Genomic DNA, 13,034 nt, shown 5'->3' on the forward strand with positions numbered 1-13,034 from the left:
TCAAAAGCAAAAGGGTCACCTAGAGTCATCAGCCAGGAAGACATCTCCATCCAAATCCTCTCTTCCTAATTCTTCTCGTTCTTTTACTTCCACCCACTCGTCTCCATCTTGCTCTAAAGCTAATTCCGTTGGTTCTCAAAAACCTCATTCCTCAGCTGAACAGATAGGAAAGCAGAAGGTCGATGAATCCAAATCAGAGTTCAAAACGAACACACCCAATTCTAACAAAATAAAAGTCTTCACCATTAAAAAGAAAGATGAAACAACTCTAATAAAACGAACATATCTAGTTGACATCTCTCTTACTATTCTAGTTACCATGAAAAGCTCACATGGACCCAAGAAACTTTGGGTTCCTAAATCTGCTTAATTTTTGCAGGTTATGAGTGACGAGCAGTTTGACGAAGAATGGTACATCGACAGTGGCTGCTCGCGTCACATGACAGGGAGGAAAGAGGAGCTCAGGGAATACAGATCTCTTGCTAATGGTGGCAACGTCAAGTTTGGAAATAACTCTTTCGGCACCATAAAGGGATACGGGATGATAACGAATGGTGACTTTACAATAAGGAATGTGGCATATGTGGAAGGACTCCAACACAACCTCATCAGTGTATCTCAGCTTGTTGGAGGTACAGGTCTCAAGGTTTCATTCGATGATGAAGGTTCTGAAATCATAGAGAAAAAGACAAAGAAAGTGATTCTGAAGTCAGAGCGAAAGGGTGAAATGTTTCCTCTGAACATGAAACCCATCAAAGGAAACCCAGCCATATGTCTGTTATCCAAAGCTCAATCCGACGAAAGTTGGTTGTGGCACAGAAGACTCTCTCATCTCAATTTCAAAGATATCAACCGACTTGTCACTGGAGGTCATGTTAGGGGCCTTCCATTGCTCAAGTTTGACAGAGAGCATTTGTGTGCTGCATGCGAAATGGGAAAGCAGAGTCGTCAAAGTCACCCATCCGTAATTAACACAAAAGTTGTTGAACCACTCGAATTGCTTCATATTGATTTGTGTGGTCCTTCATCTATCGAAAGCATCGCTGGTAGCAAGTATATTCTTGTTATCGTTGATGACTTCTCACGATTTACATGGGTGTTCTTTCTAAAGCTCAAATCTGAAGCGACTCAAAAGCTGAAAGTGTTTATCAAGCAAATTGAAGTCCAGCTCAAGAAGGTCGTTCGAAACATCAGGAGCGACAATGGTCTCGAATTCAAGAACAAGGAGTTTGAAGAGTTTCTTGCAGAAAAGGGAATTAGTCATAATTTCTCAGCTCCCTACACACCACAACAGAACGGAATAGTCGAAAGACAAAACCGATCCTTGTGTGAAGCTGCCCGAACTATGTTAAGTTTCGCTTCCTTACCTCTTTATTTTTGGGCTGACGCTATTTCTGCTGCTTGTTATACACAGAACATGTCCTATCTCAATAAGCGATTCAAGCTCACACCATATGAGATAATAAATAACAGAAAACCCAATGTGAAATTTTTCCATGTGTTTGGCTCAAGGTGTTTCATCTTTAACTCTAAAGAACACCGCAACAAGTTTGATGTCAAAGCCGACGAGGGAATCTTTCTGGGTTACTCACTCACATCCAAGGCGTACAGGGTCCTAAACAAACGTTCAAGAAGGATTGAAGAGACATACTATGTGACCTTCGACGATAGCTATGTCAAGAAACTACAGGCCATAGATGACGCTGCCAGGGAAATCTTTCCTCAAACTGGCCAAGTCACAGTCTCGATTGCCAATTTGTACGAGAATTTTCTGGAACTCTTTGACGAACCGGAAAAAGCTTCTCTCTCAGAAGCAGGTGCAGCTGACAACAAAATTTATCATATGAAGCAAATTGTCGAAGATGCTGCAAAAAGAATGCATGAAGGAGAATCGCCCACTGATGAATCTCCAACGAACACTGCTTCAGTCGAGGGGGAGCCAAGTTCTCATGTCGAGGGGGAGCCAAGCTCACAAGTCCAGAGGGAGCCAAGCTCTACTACTTCAACCGAAGGTCCTTCACCAACCGAAGGTGCCTCTCCAACCGAAGATGCCCCTCCAAACGAAGGTGCTTCAACGCCTGAAAGTCCAACAGCACAAGTAACTCCTGAATCTCATGTTTCTCAAGACTTATCAATTGAGGGGGAGCATGATGATATGGCGTTTGATTACGATAGCCAATCTGAGCCCGAAGAGATGATCAACGCTGAACTAGATCCAACCTTCGATCCGAATTACCCTCCTCTCACCAAATGGACCAGAGATCATCCTATCTCTCAAGTAGTTGGTGATGTATCTGAGAAGGTTTTGACCCGATCTCAACTGAAGGCAAAACAGACATCCTTATTTTCAAAGGTAGAGTTTTGTATGTTTAACTCATTCGTATCAAAAGTTGAACCGAAGACAGTGAACACTTCCCTCGATCACTCTGATTGGGTTGAAGCAATGCAAGACGAACTGAACAAGTTTGAAAGGAACAAAGTCTGGCGCCTCATTCCAACTCCTCCAGATGCTTCGGTTGTTGGTCTTAAATGGGTTTTTAGAAACAAAATGGACAAGGAAGGTAATGTCATAAGGAACAAGGCTCGTCTGGTGGTCAAGGGATACTGTCAGGAGGAAGGAATAGATTACGAAGAGACGTTCGCTCCAGTAGCTAGGCTAGAATCGGTTAGAATATTTCTGGCCTATGCTGCTCACAAAAACTTTGAGGTTTTCCAAATGGACGTCAAGTGTGCATTTCTCGATGGAGAACTCGAAGAAACTGTGTATGTGGAGCAACCTCCTGGGTTCGTGAACAAAAAGTATCCAAATCATTGCTATATTCTGGATAAAGCTGTGTACGGCCTCAAACAAGCTCCGAGAGCTTGGTATGAAACGCTTATAAAATTTTTAAAGATGTCTAAATTTAAACAAGGTTCGGTTGACCCAACCTTCTTTCGCAAAAAGGAAGGTAACCACCTTATGATAGTTCAAATTTATGTCGATGACATCATCTTTGGCTCCACGAATCCCAGCTTAACAGCTGAATTCAGAAAGTTGATGGAGACTAAATTCGAAATGAGCTCAATGGGTCCTATTAATTTTTTCCTTGGTTTAAATATAAGACAGGGACCCGAAGGCATCTTTATCAATCAGGAAGCTTACACGAAAACTCTCCTAGCGAAGTTTGGAATGATGGGAGACTCAAAAGTCAAAGTCCCAATGGCATTCGGCACCAAGCTTACCCCATCTCTAGACAAACCGGCTGTCGATATCACGCTCTATCGTCAAATGATAGGCTCATTGATGTATCTAACTGCTAGCAGGCCTGACATCATGTTTTCTGTGTGTTATTGTGCTCGATTTCAGGCTAACCCACGCGATCCTCACATGCTGGCAGTAAAGAATATCCTTCGCTATCTCAAGCGAACCACCTCCTTAGGTCTATGGTATCCATCCAATTCAGGCTTCTTCGTTCAAGCCTATTCTGATGCTGACCTTGGAGGATGTGGACTCGACCGTAAAAGCACAACTGGTGGCTGTCAATTTCTTGATGGGAAATTAGTCAGCTGGCAATCCAAGAAACAAACATGTGTGTCGCTGTCTACTGCCGAAGCGGAATACATTGCCGCTGCATCCTGCACATCACAAGTGATTTGGATCCAAAGTCAACTTCGAGACTATGGACTCAATATGAAGAAGATCCCACTATATTGTGACTCTGAAAGTGCAATTAGGATCTGTCATAACCTAGTGCAACACTCTAAAACCAAACACATAGCACTGAGGTATCACTTCATCAAAGATCATGTGGAAGATGGAAATGTCGAAGTTCACTTCGTAAGAACCACTGATCAACTGGCTGACGTCTTTACCAAAGCTCTTCCAGAAGCATCATTCAATAAAATATTGCAAGGGCTAGGAATGATGGAATCAGAGTCAGTACCTCACACTACCTCTCCACCTCAAACGTAAGAAGCGAATCCAACCGAACGTTCGGGTTCGGTTCAACCATCTGACTCGCTCATTACTTCAAAGGTAGTTTTTCTATGCTGTATATTTCTTGTACTGTTTTGTTTTTCTTTATGATTAAAAGTATTTATTTCTTGTATATCTAAATTCCTTAGTTTCTCAAAATTTTCCAAAACCGAAACCTACCGAAGGTTCGGGTTCGGTTTTTCGAAATTTTGTGGAACCGAAATCAACCGAAGGTTCGGGTTCGGTTATTCAAAATTTTGTGGAACCGAAACCAACCGAAGGTTCGGGTTCGGTTTTTCAAAATTTTCTAGAACCAAAACCAACCGAACGTTTGGGTTCGGTTTTTCATTTTTTTTTCATGTGTTTTTTTTTGTTGTTTAGGTCTTAATTTTATTTTAACTCTTATTTTTTATTTTTATTTATTATTTTTTTATTTTTATTATAAATTTCGAAAACTCCAAAAATATTTTATTTATTTTTCTTTGTGTGCTCATTCGTTTATGGGGATATATTTGATGACTTACTTAAGTGTCCCTAGAAGCATGCTGCTGTATGTGTCCCAAGCCTCATAAGATTTTGAATAATAGCCTTCATGACCTGGTATACACAAACCTTGTCTTCCCAATAAGGCTAACTCATTTATTCTAATCGTGAGTTACCTCACTCTCTTCTCACATGAGTTAAGAGTCTCCTGCTTGGTCCTTATTTTCGCAGCAGAGGTACTATGTTTTCTTACACCTTCTCCATTACACTTCTCCATTACATTCGTTTCATCACTGTAACCCTTGAGACTCTCAGAAACTACCACTGAGGTTTATGGTTACACAACATCTGTGTTTATGATCTTGGTTTCGTGCCACTACGAGCTGAGTGAAACCCAAAATTCAATACCAACGAATTGACGGTGACCAATTAATTTGATCAAGATTTCACTAATGAATTGACGAATGTACCCTCATGGAATCTCAAATTTTTTTTCGTGATTCCAATGAAATTGTTACACACCATAACATTTCTTCCCAAGGGATCTAGTTTTAATTTTTTATCTGAGATTTCATATTAATCCAAGCTACTTTAAAATCAAATCCTATCTACTTGTTCAACAGACTACACCGGTCTCACAAGTACTTTGTTCACTTTCGTTCTTATATCAAGAATTGAATTGATGAATCAAAGCGAAACTACCCCAAGTTAACCTAATTAAAAGAAGCCTTTCAACATTTCTTAATAAATGTTTGATCGTCATTCAACGGGATTCCACACTAACACTTTGAGGTCTCTCTTGACCTTGAAGAAAGAGATTCGTGCCCGGGATCATCAGTTTCGTGTCATTATTGACATCACAGATTATCCTAAAAAGAGTTGCTTTATTTCTTTTTTTTTACACTCTTTGCATGAAAATCCTAGATTTTCAAAAATTCCGTTACTAATTATTTTACAGACTGGATTATTACTGGATGGTTACAAAAGAAGTTGTGGTCAAAAATTAGCCACGTGGGTCATTAATTGAAAACAGTTGTTTAAAAAAAAAAAAAGGATAAGGCAAAAAGTTGCTGACTCAGCGGGAGTTAAATGGATAGAAATTCAAACGACGGTAAAAAAAAAAGGGAGGGCGCGTGAATTTGAAACGGTCGCGCTTTTTCTGACACTTAAAGGACGCGTGTGCGATAATGAAGCGTCATCAATCTGGCATAAGAGGCGCGTGTGGAAATGGAAACGGTTCCTTTCTCTGAACCGGCGCTTATTGGGCGGCGTAATCCTAGGAATCTGACACTCTCTCTCCTACGTGATCATCGCACGCCCCAACTGTCACCAATCAGTCAATCAAAAACCCGTTTCGTATTTCCATAAGAGATTTGAAACGATTTTTCTCTCTCCTATCACCCACTATAAAAAGCCTTCAACACCACCTTTTACCTCTTTACTGCCTCCATAATTTCCAAAGCAAAAATACTTCCAAACACTCTCCCGGTCATCTTCTTCCCCAAACCTGCAACAATGGCTGAATCTTCATCTGTTCATGCAACTTCTCAGATTCTTCCCATCCGACCCCAGCAATGCCTACTCATTGATCTGAACCCACTGGCGTATGATCCCTTCATGTCGCCGGTCATAGAATGCCTCAAGTACTGCCAGCTTGCTCCTGCACTGTCGAGAATTGAAACGGTGCCAATGGTGGCCTTATCTCAGGTCTATGCGACGGCTTACTACGACAAGGCCGTCGACCGAGTATTCTTTGAAGTGGGAGAACACAAGACTTCAATTTCTCGCCCCCGTTTCTGCACTTTGTTAGGGTTTGCAGCTGACTCATCACGAGTTCACCCGGACACGATTCCGGTTGGGATGTTCTACAGCATGTTTTACAACATGGGCTACACAGAGGTTCTCACCTCCATCGCCAGGTTTAAGAAGTCCTGCCTACCGCCCCAGTGGAATGGGTTATTTACAGTTCTCTTCAAGGGACTGTCAGAGAGGAGCTTAGGATCTGACGGTGCAAGTCGTCTTTTCCTTTCGATAATGTACGGAGTGTACAATGGAATAAACCTGGACTATGGGTTTGTCCTCTGGCAACAGCTGATTTAGAGCCTCTCTTCCTCTTCCCGACACTCCGAGGTGTTGCTGGCCCGGTTCTGGATCTTGATAACAAGATGGGCCATGGACAAGTTTGATGGCCCGGTTCTTTTTTGTTTAATTTCAAACCCTTCTTAAAGCTACTCATTTGATCACGAACATGAAATATAAGGATCAGAACCAAAATCTAAATAAAAAAAAATAAAGAATTTCAATGAGGCAATATATCAAACACGTTATGTGCATTTACAAACCACAAAAGGAATCATGCATAAAAAGATAGAGAGAAGAAATTGGGTAAGGATGAAGATTTGACAATGAACTAAAAACCACTAGAGTAAGGCCAATTGAAGAAATTAAAGACCTCAGTAAAAAAATCAATAGAAAATTAGATATAAGAAAAGATGAAGAGAATTATTAAATCGATCGATTGAAGAGAATTATTAAAGATGAAGAAAGGATGAAGAAAATTGGGTGTTTGTAACTAAAATCTACGAGATTGATGATTTTAGTAAGCTAAGTAAACAGATGATGGAGTGTTGACATGGGGAAATATGGATTCGAGCCCGAGAAGCTGAGAAGTAGACGCATCTATGAAGCGGGTTACTTGCAATCGATTTGTTGGATGTGCTGGTCTGATTTTTGGGAGGATTTTGTGTGGTCCGTAGAAAATCACTAGTTCTTCCAAAGTTTGGGACGATGGATCAATGTAACGGGGCTTAGGTCACTGACAATGAGAAGCGGGCATGAGATAACTACACCTGAGGTTGCCAGCAAGGTGAGGCGAGGTGATCAGGTGAGATTGTCGATCGTTATAGAGGTAGAGCACCAAGAACGGTCGTCTTTCATTGGAAGTCGACAGCGGTGGGAGACACTCGGAAGGGTCGAATAAGGAGAAGATGGCGGAAGGTGAATGGAGGTTCGAGAATCGAGAGAGAAGAAAGAAAGAAAGAAAGGGGGTTGTCGGCGGGGATGAGCTAGGGTTTTCAGTCGGTGGAAACAAAGCGGGCTTTTTAATTTTTGGATTTCATTTCCCCCTCGGATGAAACACGCGTTTCATTAAAATTTATAAAGCGACATGGTTAGACGACACACACTTTATTTAAGGTGCCCTCCATGTTTTTTATTTATTTATTATTAGACACTAATTTTAGGGCACGCAAAAATGGGTATCCTCTATGATTCATATTATGGAAAACTGACATCAATTTTTAGGGCACACACAAATGTGTATCCTCTATCAGCGCGTGTCATTGATTGCGCGTCGTAAAAGGCTGTTTTTCTAGTAGTGTGTATAGGGTGCCGAGCAGTTGTGACTGATTCCCTTGGAACTAAAAAGCTATTCAAGAGTTGATTTGTAAATTCCTTGCCATTATCATGTTGGATTAATCTCTAAGTCCATAACTATAATTGGTGAGACTTGACCCGACCCGGCATGGTCCATTTGGGACGCATGGCATCATGCGCTTGGATAGACTAAAATGAGAGAAATAACACTTAAGGCTTATTAATATATTATAAGTTCTAATATATTAATAAGATTATTTAATTAGTATTTATCAAGAATTAATTTAGAATTAATTAAGTGATCAAAAGAAGACTAATTAAAAATATGGGTTGATTGTGTAAATCATCCATACTTATATAGTGGGCTAATGCTCCATGGATTATCAAGCTGGGCTAAAACCCATAAGATGCTCCATGGTGTATTTGAACCCATGGATCCAAGGAAATGGAAAGCCATGACAATTAGGGTTTACCCTAATTATGACACACTATATAAACACCTTACTCTTGTCAAAACCGGACACTAGAGTGTGTAAGAAGGGCAAGCCGATTTTAGAAGTGATCCAATTTCTCTCTAAGTTATTCCAAGTGCTTATGGTGTTGTGTGAACCATTTGAGGTGTCACACTTGGTGCACTAGGCTCTCAAGCTACATGGAATCAAGCATCAACAAAGAGGTCTGTAATTTTACTAGATTTTATATTATTTGTACTTTAGATTATGCTAGTTAGAACAATACCTTGGAAATTCATGTTTGCATGTATAATAGAAAAAACATAGATCCAAGGTAAATAGGGTTGCATGTACACTTAAGAGTGTTAGAATGCTCAAAACCCAACAGTGGTATCAGAGCCTAGGCTTGTTTTCACTTATACTTGCAAAATTGGCGTGAAAAAAACGATGTTTTGTGCTGTCTGGACAGGGGACTCGACTGTCACACCCCCAAACCTGAATGGCGGAAACGTTCGGGGGCGGATGACTTCATGTGGTAACGTAACAAATGAATACATAGTAAAGAAAGCAATACAACCATCATATATATAATTGAAAGTTTACATTTGTCAAAAGTTACATGTTCAAAACCCAATTACAATATGATGTCAAAATATGAGATTAAACTGGCGCCGCAGCATCCCTTCATCAAAAGCGAAATGAATACCTGAAATTACTGATTTCCTGGGACATACAAGAAATTTTGAAAGAGTAGATCAGCATTTAAGCTGGTGAATTTCATAAGTATTTAAGTGACAATGTTTGAATGAAATGAAATGTTTTATCTTTGTTTGCTTGTGTTTAGAAAATCCTATATTTTCTACTAGTATAAAAGTAGCCTTCACTCAAGACCAATGTTTGTTTCCAAAATGTATGTAAATGTAAAATAGACAATGAGTTTGAAAACCTTGTAAATCAATGCATTTTTAATACCCCTTGTGAGTTTTATAACCATACTATTGACTCTGAATGCCTATACACAACGTTCTTCAGGCGTTGGAATGTTATGACGTTTGTCACCCCAAACGGTGGACTGCAACTAACAGTCAGGGCGCGGGTTGTCAAGCCCGTATAGATCTATACACAAACACCATGCTCCCCCTCCAAGGGATTCTGGTATATAATACAGGACTTGAAATGTGTACTCGAACGTACATGAAGTTAGTGTCTCACAAAACCGTGGTATAAAAACAGATCTACTTGTTAAAATGTTACGTTTGTTCTTGTATACGAAAGTAAACTTCTTGAAATATATGTTTCTAGTACATAAGAGTTAGAAATCTGTTCGTAGACTATACCTATTGTAGTTTTCGAAAAGTGTGTCTTGTTTGTTTAGAAATACCTAGAAAAAGAATCACTTGTTTATGAAAGCATAGATTTTTGGTGTAGAGTCTAAGATAGAAAAGAATAATCTAAGAACAGTTTAGTTTTATACAGGCATTACAACAACTTTATATTTTAAAAGATCGAATGCTATTGTAACATATGTTATATATATATAAAAGTTCCTTAAAGGTTTACTTGTAATCCCCCCCCTTGAAAGCATATAAAAGTATTTGGAATAATTAAAACGGTTGATTAAGGGGGTATGAAACTCACTTGAAAGATTTGGAGATAGCGAGATGGAAAACCGGGCAGAGTTTCATCTCGGGAAACGGATTTTCCTCGGGATTCTCGGGAATCTCAGGAGTAAAATCGACCTTCGGGACTTGAGCAAAAAAGACCAGAGCTTCGGGTTTGAACGGACACGGAAAACGAGGCAAAGTTGAGAGAGAGAAGAGAAATGAGCCCTTTCTTTGGAAACCCTCGCATCCTATTTATAGTAAGGCTGGTCTGCCTCGGTACGCGGGGCGTACGCTCGTACGCAGCGCGTACGCGTACGTCATGCATGACCGAAGCCTCGACTGCCTCGGTTCGGTTGGGACGGGTTGCTGGGTATGCGGGTCGGATGGGACGGCGGATCGGATGGGACGGCGGGTCGGACGGGTCGGGGCTTCGGACGGGTCGGACGGGTCGGTTTCTTCGGATAGCGCGACGTGGACGATCAGAGGCCAATCCTCTCGGTTACGCGGGGCGTACAGGGGTACGCAGCGCGTACATCGGATGAGGACTCTGACTCCCCTTCGGATAATATCCGAACTTTGAATAAAATAAATAATTAATTTATTTAATTTAAATTCAAAAATTCATATCTTCCTCATACGAACTCCGTTTTCGATGGTCTTTATATCCTCGCGTAGGTGAGACTACGCTCTACAACTTTCGTTTAGGCTCCGTCGGCAAATTCCGAATTTTTTTTTATTATTTATTAAAAATCCATCGTGTTTAAGGAATTTCTTTGAAAATTCATAACTTCTTTATCTGATGTCGGTTTTTGCCAGACTTTTTACCGCTGGAATACCATTGTCGAGACCCTCGATTCTCGTTTAGGTCATTCCGGCCAAAAGTCGCTCGATCTCCGATTCGAGTTTTTAGCTGTCTGTTGCTAAGACGAACTTGGAAAAATCATAACTTCGCTATATGAAGTCGGATTTGGGCGTTCTTTTCACGTATGATCATGGTTCAAAGACATTTAATCATAGAAGGAAATTAAATAGAACTTATTTGTACATTTTACTATGAAAGTAAATTTTTATTATTCAGAAGTGGTTACAATACTTGACCCATTTTGGTCGTTACAAAGAGTTGAAATATCGGGTTGTCACATCATCCCCCCGTTAGAGAGAATTTCGTCCCGAAATTTAAAGTAGTAAAGATACTAGTGAACATGAAAGAGATGAGGGTACTTTTGTTTCATCTGATCTTCACGTTCCCATGTGAATTCGGGTCCCCGCTTGGCGTTCCAGCGAACCTTCACGATGGGTATGCGACTTTGTTTTGTTTGTTTGACCTCTCGGTCCATGATTTCTACTGGTTCTTCCACAAAGTTGAGGCTCTCGTTGATCTCGATCTCGTCGAGTGGAATAACAAGAGTCTCATCGGACAGACACTTTTTCAAGTTTGAGACGTGGAAGGTTGGATGGATGTTACTAAGTTCGCGCGGTAGGTTAAGCTTGTAAGCCACAGGGCCGATTCTGGCAAGAATCTCGAAAGGCCCTATGTATCTTGGATTTAGTTTCCCACGCTTTCCAAATCGTATTAAACCCTTCCACGGTGAGACCTTTAATAAGACGTGGTCTCCTACATGGAATTCCAAAGGTTTCCTCCTTTGGTCAGTGTAGCTTTTCTGTCGGTCTCTTGAGGCTTTCAATCGTTCACGAATCTGAACGATCTTCTCTGTTGTTTCACGTATGATCTCCGGACCTGTGAGAGTGCTTTCAGGAACTCTTCCTCTAGCTAACTGGGTATCGCCAACTTCAGTCCACAACAGAGGGGATCTGCACTTTCGACCATAGAGGGCTTCAAACGGAGCAGCCTTTATGCTTGTATGATAACTATTGTTGTATGAAAATTCGACAAGGGGTAAATGAATATCCCATGCCTTTCCAAAGTCAATCACGCAGGCTCTCATCATGTCTTCTAAAGTTTGTATTGTTCTCTCACTTTGTCCGTCTGTCTGTGGGTGGTAGGTTGTACTCATGTCTAGCCTAGTTCCCAGGGAACTTTGTAGTGACTGCCAGAATCTTGAAGTGAATCTACTATCTTGATCGGAGATAATGGATATCGGAACACCATGCAGTCGCACTACTTCCCTTAAGTAAGTTCTTGTAAGCTTCTCCATTTTGTCAGTTTCCTTGATGGGTAGGAAATGTGCGGATTTGGTCAATCTGTTGACAATGACCCATATGGTATCGAGTCCACTTGTCGTCTTGGGTAACTTGGTTATGAAGTCCATAGTAATCCGCTCCCATTTCCATTCCGGTATCTCTGGTTGTTGTAGTAGTCCTGACGGTTTCTGATACTCGACCTTAACCTTAGCGCAAGTAAGACATTTACTCACGAAGGTAGCAATTTCTGCTTTCATGTTAGGCCACCAGTACAGTTTTTTAAGATCCAAATACATTTTATCTGAACCCGGGTGAACGGAATATCATGAGTTGTGAGCCTCGGTCATGACTACATTTCTGAAACCACCATGATTTTGGGTCCAGATTCGGTCCATGAGATAGTAGGCTCCGCCACCCTTGACTTCTAAATTCTTCTCCATTCCTCACAGGGATTCACCCGCCACATTTTCAGGTTGCAAGGCTTCCATTTGTGCTTCCTTAATTTGTGTGGATAAGTGGGAATGGATAGTCATGGTCAGAGATTTGACCCTCCGACCAGTGTATTCCTTTCGACTGAGGGCGTCGGCTACTACGTTGGCCTTGCCAGGATGATAACGAATTTCGCATTGATAGTCATTCAGTAACTCAACCCATCGTCGTTGTCGCATGTTGAGTTCCTTCTGATTGAAAATGTGTTGAAGGCTCTTGTGATCGGTGAATATAGTACTCTTTGTTCCGTATAAGTAGTGCCTCCAGATCTTCAGAGCAAATACCACTGCTCCTAACTCGAGGTCGTGTGTCGTATAGTTCACTTCGTGTGTCTTAAGCTGTCGGGAGGCATAAGCGATAACCTTCCCTCTCTGCATAAGAACACAACCAAGTCCTTGATTTGAAGCATCTCAATACACTACGAAGTCTTCTATCCCTTCGGGGAGGGATAGTATCGGTGCGGTGCACAAGGCCTGCTTTAGTGCCTGGAATGCCTTCTCTTGTTTCGCTTCCCAGTCAAAGGCCACACCCTTC

Source organism: Lactuca sativa, chromosome 1 (genome assembly GCF_002870075.4).
Source record: "Lactuca sativa cultivar Salinas chromosome 1, Lsat_Salinas_v11, whole genome shotgun sequence".
NCBI lineage: Eukaryota > Viridiplantae > Streptophyta > Magnoliopsida > Asterales > Asteraceae > Lactuca > Lactuca sativa.